The sequence below is a fragment of the Nicotiana tabacum genome, chromosome 22 (genome assembly GCF_000715075.1).
Source record: "Nicotiana tabacum cultivar K326 chromosome 22, ASM71507v2, whole genome shotgun sequence".
Classification (NCBI taxonomy): Eukaryota; Viridiplantae; Streptophyta; class Magnoliopsida; order Solanales; family Solanaceae; genus Nicotiana; species Nicotiana tabacum.
Window position 1 is genome coordinate 190714512 of NC_134101.1, and position 17437 is coordinate 190731948.

At 37.4% G+C, this 17437-nt stretch overlaps 1 long non-coding RNA gene across 2 annotated transcripts in view; it reads left to right on the forward strand.

The window, feature by feature from the left end:
• Positions 1-5621: 5621 nt before the first annotated feature.
• Positions 5622-17437, forward strand: part of LOC142176536 (uncharacterized) — a 36188-nt gene continuing 24372 nt past the window's right edge. For both annotated transcript variants that reach the window (XR_012705197.1, XR_012705196.1), the window contains exons 1-2: positions 5622-5722; positions 6293-6415. This is a non-coding gene — a long non-coding RNA (uncharacterized LOC142176536). The remainder of the gene's footprint in view (positions 5723-6292; positions 6416-17437) is intronic.

A 17437-nucleotide genomic window follows, 5' to 3' on the forward strand; every position in this document is an offset into this window, starting at 1 on the left:
GAGTTGCATCAGTTCGCAAGGAACAATGTATGGAACTTGGTACCTAGACCCTCAGATCGAACCATTATAGGAACCAGGTGGGTATTTAGGAATAAGCTTGATGAACATGGAAACACTACAAGGAACAAGGCTAGGCTAGTGGTTCAAGGTTACAATCAGGAGGAAGGAATTGATTATGATGAGACGTTTGCTCTGGTTGCTCGCATGGAAGCTATTAGAATCCTAATCACTTTTACATCTCATATGGAATTCACTCTATTCTAAATGGATGTCAAAAGTGCATTCCTGAATGGACTTCTCAAGGAAGAAGTCTATGTAAAGCAACCTCTAGGGTTTAACTGTCATGAACACCCTTAATATGTGTTTAAAATGGACAAAGCATTATATGGGTTAAAGCAGGCTCCCCAGGCTTGGTATGAAAGGCTGTCAAAGTTCCTCTTAGAAAATGGTTTTACAAGAGGTAAAATTGACAACACCTTGTTCCTAAAGAAATAGGCAAGGAACCTGCTAATTGTTCAGGTATATGTTGATGATATGATTTTTGGGACAACAGCTGATTCACTGTGTGAAGAATTTGCAAAACTCATGGGAAGTGAGTTTGAAATGAGCATGATGGGGGAGCTGAATTTTTTCTTGGGTCTTCAAGTGAAGCAGTCCACAAAGGGTACATTCATTTATCAGCAGAAATTCATCAAGGAGCTCTTGAAGAGGTTTGATATGGAAGCATCAAAAGTGATAGATACTCCTATTGCAACGGCTACTCGACTGGACATGGATGAGTCTGGATCTCCTGTGAATCAAACTATGTATAGAGGAAATATTGGGTCTCCTCTCTACCTCACTGCCAGTAGACCTGATATTGTCTTCAATATGGGGCTATATGAAAAGTTTCAGTCAAATCCCAAGGAATCGCATCTGAAGGCTGCCAAACGAATTTGGAGATATCTTAAGGGAACATGGAACATGGTCCTGTATTACCCCTTAGGTGATAGTTTTAATCTTATTGGGTATGCTCATGCTGACTATGTAGGTTATCTTGTGGATAGAAAAAGTACTTCTGGAATGGCTCACTTTCTAGGATCTTGTCCCATCTCGTGGGGCACAAGGAAGCAAAATTCAATGGCTCTTTCAACAGCTGAAGTAGAATATGTAGCTGCGGCTTCTTGTTGTGCTCAGTTCCTATGGATCAAACAACAATTGGAAGATTTTGGGGTATACACTAACTGTGTGCCTCTTCTATGTGATAACACCAGTGCTCTCAACATGGCCAAAAATCCAGTTCAGCACAAAAGAACCAAGCACATTGATGTGAGACATCATTTTCTGAGGGACAATGTGGAGAAAGGGCTTATCTATATGAAGTTCTGCCGTATAGAAGACCAAATTGCAGATATCTTTACCAAAGCACTAAGTATGGAACATTTAGAAAGAAATATGGTGAAGCTGGGGCTATTGAAACCTAATTGAGAACCTAATTCCCATCAATTGGCTATGAAAATCACCTTCAGGTAAAATTAGCTAAAGTGTTTTCTGGCCAAGTCTAACTCAGTTCAATACTGTTGTAGGTAGACACGCATGATGATTATAGAAGTTGTAGATGCATTGCATGGGTGGTGAAAGAGGATTGAAATTTTCAAAGACAGGTCAAGAACCTGGTTCTTGTACTAAAGGTTAGTAGTCCTGTGCATTCTTTAATACACATCTTGAAAAGGTACAAATTTCAACTGCCATGTCATCCACATTTTCTGACTCTGCTATCACGTCTTTTTATTTCAAATCCTTTTCATCTCCCTCTGAAACGTTGCATCTCCCCAAGCACTACCGCCGTTTCAGAACTGGCTCCTATCTCCCTCCTCATAATTATCTTCTCTCATTAAAACCCTCTCTTCTCTTCACTGATCATATTCCCTCATTAGACATTCTCCAAAGAATTCCCTACTCTATCTCTTCAATAGCTGACAATCATTTTGAAATCCCTTCCTCAGTCAACACTAACCCAGAGAAAACCCTTGAGTCCTCCATCCCTAATGAATCCTCTGTCACCATCCCAGTCTTAACCACTGAAACAACCTCCAACCCAGATTTCCCTTCACCTGGTGATAGGGTTGATCAACCTTCCACCATTGTTGCTTCAGATTCTGTGGTGGCCATGGAGCCTATCGAGGATGAAACTGTCGCGACCATCTTTGTTGTATCTGCAGATGGAATATTGCATATGGTAATTTTTGGTGTACCTAGGTCTCAAAGGAATGAGACACAGGGGCTAGTGGAAGAAGGAGCCATGGTGCTTGTTGATGGCTCTGCACCAGCAGTAACTACTGGGCCCTCCTATGAGGGACCTGACCCCTCTCTGGAGGAAACCGGTCAAGGTTCCCACTCCTAAGCCAGTTCTACTCCTCCACCTTCTCCAAACTTTGTTGTTGAGCCCTTGGACATTCTGGTCCCTAAGATAAGGTCTAGCGATGGGGAAGATCAAGACAATATTGCTCTTGATGCATTTATAGTCAAGCGAAGGGCAATAATCACTCCTGAATCTTCTACTAAGCGACCTACTACTAGGTTGCAAGCAAAGGTAGCTTATGACTCTACCCTTCAAAAGAGCAGAAAGAGCAGTAAGAAGAAAAGGAAGAGACTGGTGAAAAACAATGAAGTAATGTATGAAAAGGATGTCCCTGTAGTGGAAGTTGAGGAGGAAGCAACAGAGGAACCTAGTTCCTTGGTGAAAAGGTCCCAGAAGAAGAAGCAATCTTCTTCAGTTGAGAATGTTACAACTCCCAGTTCAAAATTGAAAGTTGTTGTGAAGAATGGAAAATTAAAAGATGTTGTGAGTGAACCATTAGGTTCTAATGAGGATATTTTGATCAAATCTAGTGGAAAGGAAAAAACAAGTGTTGAAAAGTCTGGCAAGAGAAATTTGAAACCTACAAAGGAACCTATTTTTGCGAAAAGGGTGAGAAGTGAAACTAGTTCTATTTCAGAATGATTGAGGAACCAAAAGGTCTTGTTGGGTCGCACTTTTGACCCAGCAATTTCTGATATGGCTAGTATGAGACAAGTCATTGCAATGGTTGAGTTTCAATGGTGGGGGCATCTATTCCAAATGGATGCACCCAAGGCGTATGAGGATGAGGTTCAAAGCTTCTATGTCAGCCTCTTTCCTGTTGATACCGACCACATTTGTGCCTTAGTTAATGGGGTGGATATCGTGTTTGATGTAAGTATGCTTGGGGATATTCTGAAAGTCTCTACGGTTGGTGTGTCTACAGTGAAAGACGCATGTGGGTTAAACTTCCGAAATACTCTTGTGAAGGATAATCGAACCAGAAGGGGGACCAGGTTCACAAGAAGGCCTTGCTCCCTATTTACCAGTTGCTCTTCGAGCTGGTGAACAAGGTTCTTTTACACTGTGCTGAGAGGAGGTCCATGACTTCCAGGTCTGACTTGTATCTAATGGAGCAACTGGATGGATTTACACCTGTGAGCTTGCCTGCCATCATGATTGAACATATGCAAAAGGTAGCAACTTTCAAGGATAGCAATCATGGTCTTTTGTATGGGTTACTTCTTACGCATGTGTTTAAGTTCTTCAAAGTGCCACTAGGACAAGGCAAAGTAGGGACCAAGAAGCAGACCTTCTCTCAAACAACTTTGGAAGAATGTGAGTGCATCGAGAAGAATGGGGGGTTAGGCAGTACATCGACAATCTCTCAGCTCATCAATTCTAAAAATAGTGTAATTGAGGAGTTCAAAGGTTGAAGGCGAGTAACGCTATCTTGGAAGGTCTCATGGCACAAGTGGAGAACTTGAAAGAGAAATTGCTCACCGAGCAAACGTCGGCGAATGCTCGAATAGATCTTGTTCTCTAGACTCTTGCTGCAGCTTCCAAGCCCTCAACTCCTAGTGCCCCCTAAGCAACCCCTTTCAGTAACTAGTTCTGGATTTTCTGTTCTTGTTTGAATGACTTGGCAGTTGTTTTTGTTTCTTTTTTTTGATGTGGTTTGGATGTATCTGTGCTGCTCCCGATGTCAACAGTCTATTTTTTTCCTTTGCTTTATGGCAAAGGCATATTTTTTATATATAAAAAAACTATCCTCTTTTTTTCAATTTAAATGCTTATGTTCTTTGTTTCTCTTTTCTATCATGTTGTGTGCACATATATTGCATGATTTAGCTAGGCTAAACTTATTTATGTTGTTTGTCTGCTTGTGTATTTTTAATGATGCCAAAAGGAGAAAGTATAATTAAAACATGGATCTAATAAAGGGGGAAGCATAAAGCCAGGGGGAACTTGTGAAGTTCCTATTGCTTCATCCGGTCAATCATGTTCTAAAATTATGTTATCAATGTCTAAGTTTGTCATCATCAAAAAGGGGGAAATTGATGGATTTTCAATGTCTTAGTCTTATGTTTTGATGATCTAACAAACTTACTGTCACGAACCAGATAGGGAACCTGACACAATACATTACTAATCAACGGACTCCAGCTAATGTGAACAGCTGCAACTGTAGAAGACACAGAACCAACACAGGGACCTGATCCCTTGTGTATCTCTGACAACAATATGAAAGTCAATTGTGTACAGCTGGAAAGTGACTGCCACAAAAACAATGCATACAGTGCAGCACAGTTCTGCAGTCACGTGTCCTTTGACCAACCAAGTGCTTACATCATTCACGTGATGTCATCAAAGGTGTATTAACAAGAGCTTTACAACAAAACATTACTGGAACACTTGAGAATTCACCCCAAGCAAAAAAGCCTTCTGAGACAGCGAATTCAATTCTCAAGTGCCTCAAGAACAAAGTGTAACACTACTACGGACCAGTTCCTAAATATAGTATTTTGTTGTCCTTAGTTGAGTTGTAACTTTGTAATTTTTCTTCATTGTAATTCCTAAATTGCTTAGTTAGAACCGTTGCTTAGGAACCCCTTTGTAAAACCATAAATCCTTTGTGTTTGTGTCGTGACTAGAGTTAGTCATAAGTTGAAGTCTTTGTAATAGTTGTATTGCAAAGTGACTTGTAATAGGTGTATTACAAGTTAGGGAGGGATTAAGAGTTTAATTCGTAGATTGCATAGGTTGTAATCTAAAGATTGCTCATAGTGAAGTTGAAATCCTACCAGTGTAGGTTGTGGTTTTTTATCCCCTTGAGCAGGGATTTTTCCACGTAAAAGTTCCCTGTTCCATTTACTTACTGTTTCATTAACGTTCTTAGTGGAAACTCATAGAGGACCTGGTACTCTATAGTTTGACGGACTCATATAAAATATCAAGTAGGGACGGGTATTAAGTCAAGAAACTCACTAATCAAGTAACTTGTGCATATATCAATATAAAACTAACAACGGAAAGGAAAATAAATAAATGGCAACAAAGAGTAATCATGTAATAAAACAGTTAAAAAATCAAAGCATAGATAAAATAAAAGTGAAAGATTTCTATTATTTAGAAGTGGGAGTTTGAGGATACGAACATGGCAGTCCTGAATTATACAAAACGAAGTGTGAATAGTACTATATGTTTGACTCATAGTTGTTGGTGAAGTAACACGTGTCTGCACTTTTCCTTTACCTTACCACGTGTAATTTATTTCAAATACTCCTCTTTTTCAATTTGCAGAGTGCAAACATATTACAACTCCTCTAATTCTTTCTCCTTCGCACACTCTGCAAGTTCAGTGAGTTTTACAATTCGTCTGGGCTTCTTTGGATCCTTTGAGTATGAGATTTTTCCTCTGTCTATGTTCATATTTCTTATATGAATTCTGTCTTTTGTGATTTTTCATTCTGTTTGCCTCAATTTTCGAGTGTCTATTGTGTTTATTAAATTTTATAAGTTTTCTCCCCAATTTTTTTCTCCTTATGTTGTGTACTGGATTTCACTTCTGGATTTCTTTGAAAGTTTTGTCTATTTTTGTTCGATGTTGGTTTCTCTATTCTTTTGAATAATTTCTTGCTAGATTTTCTATCTCATTTTGATATGCATGTCTGGAAAGAAATATCTAGGTGCATTGCACCACATATACTAGCATTCTCATAAAAAGAAATACCTAAGTGCATGCTCTTTGTGTTCTGATCTTGATTGTGTAAATTGGGGTATTTAGTGGAAAAAATTTTTTCTTTAAAGGTTCTGATTAAGGGTGAAATAGGTTGTATTATCGAATTATGAATTATTTTCGGAGTAATTTCATATTTGATCTTTATTCGAAGTATGTATACTGCTTTAATGGCAGACTTGAGTGCTACAGGTGTCATGAGCAGCTTCCTTCTTTCATTTGTTCTCTTTCAGGACATTCTTAAGTTTTCAGATAAGAGGGTTGATGATTCATTTTTCCTCCATATTTCGCAAAAGTTCATTTGATTGCAGTGCAAAGCTATCCGCATATGGAAGAAGATTTGTAAGGGGAAAAAAGTAAGTTTTAGTCATCCTGTGTGTTTTTGTCTTCCTTACTGCTCTTGGCCATGGATTCTTGATTCATTTCAAAATTTCTATTGTGGTTTCCCTTTGTATGTGGATTTGCTGATTTTTTTTCTCTTTTTCTTATTGATGAGCATTTAGATGTTCGATTCTATTTTTGATAAGATTATTGATTTACAATTTTCACTCGCTCTCTGAAAGTATCTTTGCATTTCGCTTTGTTTTTCTTTTTAATACTCCTACAGAGTATGTGATTTTGAATATTTGTTTGCTTTTTCTCTTTCTTCATGTATGTAGTTATTTGTTAGAACTCTTCTATGGAAGCACTGAATGTTCATCAAGAATAAATAGTAGTAACAAAAATGGAAGAACTTTGATGCAACAAAAGTGTTTGACAATAAACCTGAAACAACTGAAAGAGCTTTTATTCCTCTTTTTTCAGTTGTTCTATAACATAAATATACTATCATTTAGCAACTCCAAATCTATATTACTTTTACTAGTATTAAGAGAAAGCAATGAGAGTTCTAATCATCAAACCGTTCCGACACACGGTTTAAAACTAGAGTCACCCCTAGGCGCCACACCTCATAATGACAAATCCCGAGTCACAAATCACAAATCAAATACACATGGAATCTCATGCCCCCATTATCAATCACCTTCGCACGGCTAAGATCTCGTTCTATAGTATAACTCACAACCGTACGGACAACTCATGTATTTCCTAGACAACTCGCGTGCCAATATCACAATCCACCCAGCATGGTCACATGCTCAATATCACAATCCACCCGGTGTGGTCACAAGATCAATATCGCAATTAGCCCGGTGTGATCACGGGCTACCATTCCAAACCATATCGCAGAAAAACTAGATATACAATAATACATGTACATTATCAATGAACATCATGTTTTATACTCCTGGACCGGTATAAATGACATGTTACAGTATATGCATGTACAAGTGTAATATCACAGCTCAAATCATCAAGTAATATCATAAACATTGAGTAGCACATTGGGAACAACAAAACAAGTCACGTAATATGCATGACATGCACAAGAAAGTCAAAAACAACAACCATAATACTCGTCTTTCATCAACAACATGCCCCTAAGACATCACATAACATCCCCATATCGCCACCCTTATCTCACTATTTTGACAATATCATAATAGCCACATGTATCGCTCCACTCGGACAATATATCAATAGCCACTCGTATCCCTCCGCCCCGACAATAACACAATAGCCACCCTTATCACTCCGCCCAGACAATAACACAATAGCCACAAGTATCACTCCACCTAGAAAATAACACAATAGCCATTTGTATCACTCCGGTCGGACAGAATATCAATAGGCACTAGTATCACTCCGCACAATCAACAATAGTGAAATGACACCCTTATGATCTGCACAATCAACAATAGTGAAGTGCCACCCTTATGCTCCACACAATAATGATCAATCCCCACAACATGTCCACATATGCCACAATATTTCCAAAACAACGATACCAATATCATAATAAAGCATAGCCCATGGCTCAACAACAATGTGTACTAGAATTTCAAAAACAACAAAATGAAATGGGAAATAAGTTGAAAATAAAAGATATTTCATATAACAACAACTTCAATTAAAAGCATATGAATAACCTAAGGGTCCAAAACGATCAATTCCATATATAAGATCGGGTACAAACGTGTCACCCTGTATACACGACTTTTACATAATTCAAATAATGCAATTAGACCAAATCTTGTAAGATAGATTCCTCCACACAAAGTTAGGCAAGATATTTATCTTAAAAAATAAAATCAATCCACTAATAAGCCTTTTCTACGTGAAACAACCTCTGAACAGCTCGAATCTAGTCAAAATAACATAATTTCATATATAAAAGCCATAGAAAACATTTTTCGAATAATAAAGATTCGATCTTGAACAAGAATCAAAAATTTTACCTTGGTTCTGCACCTTGGAACCCAACAAAACTTACAAATTCTAAACACATATTCAAATTCGAGTTCAACCATACCAAAATCATCCAACTCCGACCTCAAATCAGCCTTCAAATTATCAATTTATGTTGTAGAAAAGTTTTTACTAAAATTCCCAATTTCTCCAATTTAAAACATCAAGCAAACACTAAAATCGAGGTTAGAATCATGAAATATAAATAAATCCGAGTCAAACACTTATCCCATTCCTAATATTGACCAGGGGTCCTCTTCGAGATCGCGGGACTTGCTTCGCTATAGTAAAGAGCAAATCATAAGATTCCAAGATTCCCTCTACGCGAATGCAGTGTGAAGCCCGCGAATGAGACCCCTCAGCTAATCTAGCTTATGTGAACACAACCTCAGTATGTGAATGCAAAGGCCAACCATTGGCGCCCCTTCCTGCTCTGCCTCTACACGATCGCGACACAAGGAACATGAACGTTATGAACATCTCCCCTCCAGGTTCCGTGAATGCGAAAACCGAATCACAGATGCGATGAGCAAGTACTCAGCCACCCAAAATACACTTCACAATCGCATATTGCCTTCCTCAATTGCGACGAACTGTAGAACATCAGAAAAACCAGCAATTCCAAAACATGAAGAAATGGCTCGTAGCCCATCCGAAACACACCTGAGGCCCCGAGACCCCATCCAATCACACTAACCAATCTCAAAACATAATAGGGACCTACTCGATACCTCAAATCACACCAAAAATTATCAAAACTATGAACCACACCTCAATTCAAGCCTAATGAATAAATAAAATTTCAACTTCCAAAGTTCATGTCGAACTATATGAAATCAATTTGGAAAAACTTAAAATTTTGCATGCAAGTCCCAAATGATACAACAGACCTATACCAACTCCGGAAATCATAATCTGAACTTGATATGAACAAAGTCAACTCTCAATCAAACCTATCAACCTTACAAACCTTTTACTATTCAACTTTCGCCAATTCAAGCCAAAACAACCTAAGAGCCTCAAAATCCACCTCCGGACATACGCCTAAGTCAAAAATCACCATTTGGACCTAACAGGGCCATCAAAACTCTAATCCAAGATCAAATATGCAAAAGTCAAACTTGGTCAACTCTTTCCAATTAAAGCTTCTAAAAGAAGAATTATCCTTCTAAATCCATCCCAAACTGCTCAAAAACCCAAAACCGAACACGCAAATTTTAATACATCATATGAATCTACTCTCAACCTCGAACCGCTGAACAAAAATCCAAATGATCAAAATGACCAGTAAGGTCATTACAGATGTGGTACAGAATATTTTTCTCCTGTGTTATAAGGACATACTACTATAGTCACCCTTGGGAGGGCTAGCCGTCTATTGCATCCCAAGTGCTAGTGTTTCCCAGGGGTTCGAGGCATGATACAATGTATTGTGATAATTCATGCATCGGTCTTGATGCGGTGTTAGTGCATAATAGTAGAGTGATTACTTAAGTTTGCAGCAGCAGCGGTCCTATGAGAAGGATTATCCACTTTATGATTTGGAGCTTACATCTATTCCAATAGAGGAGAGGCATTTGGTTATGGATGTTTAGACTATGGTCGATAGATTTGCGACTATTTCTGAGCTTAATAGAGTTCTCACTTGTATTGCTGCGCAATCATCCTTGTTTGACCATATTAAGGATATTCAGTATGATGGTTTCCATTTGTTTTTCCTTAGGAACAAGATTGGGGAGGTAGTGCTAAGGAGGTAATCCTTACTATGGACGGTGTGGTGCGACTTCTGGGTCGAATTTGTGTTTTCAGTGTTAATGGTTCGAGAGATTGATTCTTGAGGAGGTTCGTAGTTGTGGTATTTTATTCGTACAGGTGATACAGAGATGTATCATGATTCGAGCTAGCATTATTGGGGCAGCTGATGAAGAAGGACATTATTGGGCATGTCTCATGGTGTTTGATTATCAACAAGTTTAGAATGAGCATCATTGGTCGAGTGGTTTACTTTGAAAGATAGCTATACTGGTGTGGAAGTGAGAGCATCCAAATCCACTACTAAAATGTAAATGGACATGGTCGCATGTAATATAATATACCCAACTATGAGTCGGGATCGAATCCCACAGAGAACAATATGTAGGCGATTAGGAATGTAAGAGAATTATCACTTGTTATGCAATGTCAAACATTAAGAATAGATTTGAGAAAAGATTTATATCTAAAAGCGGAAATGTAAACTAACCTAGAAAGCAAGTAAAATGATCAACGGCTACAAGTATGGATGCATCGGGAATTACACACAAGTAACGATCTAATGTATTTCATGATTTTACAAATATGAGCGAGTTTATTTTAATTAGCCACGGGTAATAATTCTATATTAGCTTCTTCCAAAGACTAACAAGACTTCCTAATTGAATTATCCCTTAAACCAATTAAGAGATTAAGCACACCCGATTATGGCTACAAGTAGTTCAATCATATCCCTAAGTAGAATCTATAAAATGAGGGTTTAAGCCTTAAGTTCTTGTTAATTAATCTTTCCCAACCCCAATAATTTTTCGCAAAATTAATTAGGAGTTAATGGGCAAGTCCTAGGGTTAGCTAATCCCTTTGGAAACACTAAAGAACAAGAATAATTAAAGAAACAATAACTCACTTCATAAAAAGATAAAAATTATTCAATACATAAACACAACAAGGTATTTAATTCACACTTTAAATCTGATTATTTCCATAAACAAGATTCAAATGTTAAATAAAATACTACACACTAAGATATTCAATACGAAGCAAAGAATGAAGAAATGAACATAAATGGGTAAGAAATTCTCAAACAATAGCTTCAAATCTTCAAGACCCAAGTGTGTGTACAAACCCTAGCTCCCAAAACTTGTTCTCTCTAGTGTTTGGAACTGAAAATAAGCAAAAACAATCTTTACAAATGAGATGGTTTGTGTATTAAATGGTTTGGAGTCAGAGTTGTGAATTTCTAGAACTACCCAGTTTTTTTGCCTAGTTTCTTCTTCGCGTTCGTGACTACACCCTCGCATTCGCAAAGGTTTGTTTTCCAAAAGCTTTGCGTTTGCGTCTGAACCTTCGCGTTCGTGAAGGTTTGAGTTCTGATGCTTCGCGTTCGCATTAGGTACTTCGCATTCGCGAAGATCTAGTTTCCTACTTCTTCGCGTTCGCGAAGGGTAAATCGCTGGGCAGGTTCTCATTATCCATTTTAGCTCCTTTTTGACTTGTTTTCACTTGGTTTCTTCACCACTACTCCTAATTCACATACAACCTGTAAAATAGAAGTAAATGACATCAAACACATGATTTTATCACTCAAACATAGCAAAAATATAGGCTTAAAGACAAGATAAGTTGGTAAAATACCAACTTATCAAACCCCCAAACTTAAACTATTGCTTGTCTTCAAGCGATGAAAGCGACAAAATCTCCTCGCAAGTATTTAACTCAATAATGCATCCATATCATGCCAAGCCAAAAAGGTCTACTATAAGCACAAACACATGACTTCGATTGGTACCAATAATTAATCCAAACCATATGAATTACCAAACATTGCTCATGAACTTCATTATATTTCAAGTGCTCAAACACTACAAATCAAAGTAGCAATCAAGTCATGACACTAAAGCTTCACAATTTGCCTTTTTATCACAATTAACTTTCTTTGGTCATTCCTTCCAATTGAAATGGGATTAAATTCAAAACTCAAATCTCATGGTCCCTCACATTTAAAAGAGAATCTCACACTCATAAATCTTAATTCAAAACAATAATGGGATATCAAATGGAAAGAATTAACTCTCTCTCACAAAGATGTTCCAATGCATACAAGTAGTACCATAGGCTTGCCCTTCATGTATTTCTCCACTAATATAGACAACTTGGTTCAAAATCATTTAGGACTTAAAGGGTTGTGGTTTAGGCTTTTGGTTAAGGTAGGGCACAATTTTGGTTAGAGTGACTCAAAACCTCCCCAAGCACTACAATATTTACAATCAAAGTCCACTTCCTTCAAAAACATTGTCCATCATTTCTTCACTTTTTTATTCCACACCTAATCTTCCCTTTATTCATAACTTCTTATAATTTATTTTTTCTTCCTTCCTTTTCAATATCAAGGAAAGTTTCACTTTTTTTTTTTATTATTACCTTCCACCTTTTAAGCAACTTCTATATCACAACTTTTTCAACCTTCACCCCCAAACTTAGGCTTTTAGCCTATGTTTACACTTCCAAAGTACTTAGGGAGGTAGGTTGCCAAAATCTAGATTAATAAAGAATAAAGGATTAAAGCTTGTAACATGGCTGCCAAAGAACAAGGTTAAAGGCTCAAAATGGGTTGACTAGGAAAATATTCAAGGGTAGGAAATTTAAGGCACAATAGCGGTCCAAAGAAGGCCTAATATTATTTTTCAAATCAAACTAGTCTATGATTTCTCCTTGAAGCACATTCTGGGCAAGGTCTAGACTAAAAATAATGTAAAAGAACTCACAATAAATCTCACCACACATGGCACATGAACACTCAAGTGGAATACAAATCCAAAATCCAATTGAAACCAATGACTCAAAGAGGTTACATATATCATAGGAAGCTATTTAGTGAATCAAAGAGCCAAAAATTTTAGTCTAAAAGTCATGACAATGATCTTTACTTGAATTATTTTTCTTTTTCAACGACCAAAAATTCATATGCTGAGGTTTAAATCATGTTGGTACCAAGCAAGCCACAACTTGATCAATGGGCACAAACCCCAACTCAAACCACTTATTCTTCCTAAGAAAGTCGCCTAGTTATCCATCATCGGGAAAAGTCGACAAAAATTTACTAACAATTACCCGGTTCAAAAAAAATTTGCATCCTCAGAAAAAGAACCGTGGTACAAAGAAAACCAAGGAAATCGCCACCAAAATACAGCATACTATATAAACAAAAAATTAAAAAGCTAGTAAACATCAAGTCACTAAAACATACTGTATATAAAAACAAAAATTCAAGAAACTAGTAAACATACTAATATAACACATTACATGAAAATACAATAACAATTAATAAACTAAAGCATCGACCAATCTACACAAATTATCACACAAAAAAGAAAAAATTGTTCATGCTCCACATACATCCATCATATATAAATGAGTCACCCCCAACCTAAAGTGTTACACTGTCCTCAATGCAACTAATCAAAACAAGATAAAATGAAGGAGGTGCTCCCTGAAAATGCATCAGTCGGAGCTGGAGGTGGTGGGAAAATTGAGCTCCAAATCGGCATCATCATCATCATCTTATTCATGTGACCCACAAATGAACTCAGCTTGTACATCATCTTGGATAGAAATTTGCTTTTCTTCTTCTCATGCTCCTTGAACTTCCTCTGCCTCTTCTCAATCTTCCCTTGTCGGTGGCTCATATTCTCCAGCCTGGTGTTCATGGTCTCCATCTTGCCCGTGATTGCTTGTTACTCTTTGACTACATCATCCATGGATGGTGGGGCAGCAGTGCTAGTAGATGTGCTAGCTCCAGGTGGGCTAGTAGTAAGGCCAGCTATAAGTTGTCGAATATGTGCATCTACTCCATGTATCTGACTGGATAAGTGGCGCATAGTGTGCGGGCCGGACTAGAGTGGTCCCATGGGGTCAAATGACCCTAATACAGGTGCAAAGGATCCAGCAGGATCAGTGGTGGCCTCAGAGAACTGCCCAAATGAAGAGGATGTAACATCAATTCTCCTCTTTTTCTACTTGTCACTGGGTCCCCTTTTCAGCAAAGGATGCATCGGGAATTACACACACGTAACGATCCAATGTATTTCATAATTTTACAAATATGAGTGAGTTTATGTTAATTAGTCACGGGTAATAATTCTATATTAGCTTCTTTCAAAGACTAACAAGACTTCTTAATTGAGTTATCCCTAAAACAATTAAGAGATTAAGCACACCTGATTATGGCTACAAGTAGTTCAATCTTATCCCTTGGTAGAATCTATAAAATGAGGGTTAAAGCCTCAAGTTCTTATTAATTAATCTTTCCCAAACCCAAATAATCTTTCCCAAAATTAATTCAGAGTTAATGGACGAGTCCTAAGGTTAGCTAATCCCTTTGAAAATATTAAAGAACAAGAATAATTAAAGAAACAATAACTTACTTCATAAAAAGATAAAAATCATTCAATACATAAGCACAATAAGGTATTTAATCCACACTTTAAATAAGATTATTTTCATAAACAAGATTCAAGTGTTAAATAAAATACTACACACTTAGATATTCAATATAAAGCAAGGAAATGAAGAAATGAACATAAATGGGTAAGAAATTCTCAACTAATAGCTTCAAATCTTCAAGATCCAAGTGTGTGTGCAAACCCTAGCTCCCAAAACTTGTTCTCTCTAGTGTTTGGAACTGAAAATAAGCAAAACAAATTTTTACAAATGAGTTGGTTTGTGTATTAAATGGTTTGGGGTCAAAGTTGTGAATTTTCAGAACTGCCCAGTTTTTCTGCCTAGTTTCTTCGTCGCGTTCACGACTACACCCTCGCATTCGCGAAGGTCAATTTTCCTTAAAATTTGGGTTTGCGTCTGAACCTTCGCGTTTGCGATGGTTTAAGTTTTGATGCTTCGCGTTCGAGTTAGGTACCTCATGTTCGCAAAGGTCTAGCTTCCTGCTTCTTCACGTTCGCGTTGGACCTTCGCGTTCACGAAAGGTAAATCGCTGGGCAGGTTCTCATTATCCATTTTAGCTCCTTTTTGACTTGTTTTCACTTGGTTTCTTTACCATTACTCCTAATTTAAATACAACCTGTAAAATAGAAGTAAATGACATCAAACACATGATTTTATCACTCAAACATAGCGAAAATATAGGCCTAAAGACAAGATAATTGGTAAAATACCAACTTATCAGTATGATTATAGGGTTTGTGGTAGGGTTGCCATGGGTTTCAAGGAAGTTTGATTCTATTTGGGTCATTATGGACAATTGAGGGCATTTCATATTGCTGGTGAATTCTTACATTTTGAGAGTTCAAATTTAACAAGAAGGATTTGCTTGAGCTATTAAAAGATTGTGCATGCTTGATTATCATTCTTGTGTGCAATGTTATTTTGAAGTAGGTTTTGTTTATATGTCTTCTATTTATTCATTGATGGAATGTAGTATTTTTTTGTGTCCCATGGTCGAGTATAGACTCAGAAGAATCAATTGATTACATAGTGGTTATATTCGAAGCAAGGTCATATGAAGATATTGATATGATGTCACACGGGTGGTCTATCTCATGTGAGAAGGTTAGAGGTTACATGATTCATTATGAGATTCTTATGAAGAGGTTTACCTTCTACCCGATGGGATGTATGTGGTACGATATGAGTAAGGTTGAGTGTGAATTGGGTTGATAGTTTGGGTTGCGTTATGGTTAGTGCAGCATGGACTTACAAGAAATTCAACTGAGTAATCGTGTGGGATCATGGCAGTTAAAAAGAAGCAGCCGTAATGGGTTCTTATGTTATGTGTTTATGGCTTAAAGCCAAGTGGGGAGCCCACCATTGGCGATTAGGTCTCCTACCATGTGTTGTTACAGATTACAGATTAAAGGGCGCTTGTGGATTTGATATGACTTGAGGATGATGACTTCAAGGATGAATCGGTCTAGAAATTTTTAGATGTGTGTTATATTTGACTTAGTAAAATATGGATACTGTGGAAGGACTCGGGTTCGATATTCTTTAATGGAGGTAGTGTGAAAGGGAAAGGATTCGCTCAATTATTTCTGTTGTGGTATTCATGCGATAATGGAGCACTAATCATTCGACATGATTGGCTTTGTATTCAAGATTAGGACTGAGAGGGTGTTCCTCGAGAAGGTTCTAATAGATTCAAGATTAAATATGTGGTATCTAAGGATTTCTGGATTTGGGCGTGACTAAGGATTCAAGATTTTACGTTGCATTGTGAAAGAGACTTGGAGCATTTCTGTATTACTATCAATTTTGTGAGGCAGTGTTTGAGAGATGGAATAAATAACTTCAGATTCATAGAAGACCTCTTTAGAGCAGGTATTTTGGTTTGAAGTACTATTTGGCATATAAGAGGGAATAAAGTGGCTTACGAGTCTTAGGATGATGATATTTCATGTTCGGATCACTTGGGATGAGTTTGATGGAGGTCCATAGTGTATTGGGAAAGAGTACTGTTTCTGTAAAGGTGGATCATGAGTAATCTAAAAAAATTAGGTCCGATTAGCTCGGTGACACCAGATTTTGGATAGTTTCAGTTGTATTTAATTATGACTTCAGTTATTAATGCTATTCCATAGTTTGAGACTATTTTTTATTATTTTTGGATTTTAATTCTGCATATCTATTATTGTCTTTCCTAGCAAGCATTATTAGGCACCATCATAACTCTAGAGGGATTCTAGATCGTAAAAAGTTGGTATCAAAGCACTAGAATCATATAGGTCTCACAAGTCATGAGCATACCTAGTAGAGTCTTGCAGATCGGCATGGAGACATCTGTAATTATATTTGATAGGCTATAGGGTTTAGGAACTTTCCCTTGCTTGATTCCTTATCGTGCAACTTTATCTCGGCTTAAAGCATGTATCTTTAGTTCTTTCCTATTCATTAGTATGTGATGTTGAGTACTTGATATTAGTTGGGCATCAACGAGTTGTTTTGATGATACAGATGTGGTGCAGAATATATTTTTCATGTATTATGAGGACATGCTACTATTGTCGCACTTGGGAGGGGTTGTCGTCTATTGCAGCCCCAGTGTTGGTGTTGCCCAGGGGTTCGGAGCATTATATAATGTATTGTGATAATTCACACATTGGTCTTAATGCAGTGTTGGTGTAGAAGAGTAGGGTGATTGCTTAAGTTTTCAGCAGCATCAATCCTATGAGAAGGATTGTCCAGCTTATGCTTTGTAACTTGCATCTATTCCTATAGAGGAGAGGCATTTAGTTATGGATGTTCAGGCTTTGGCTGATATATTT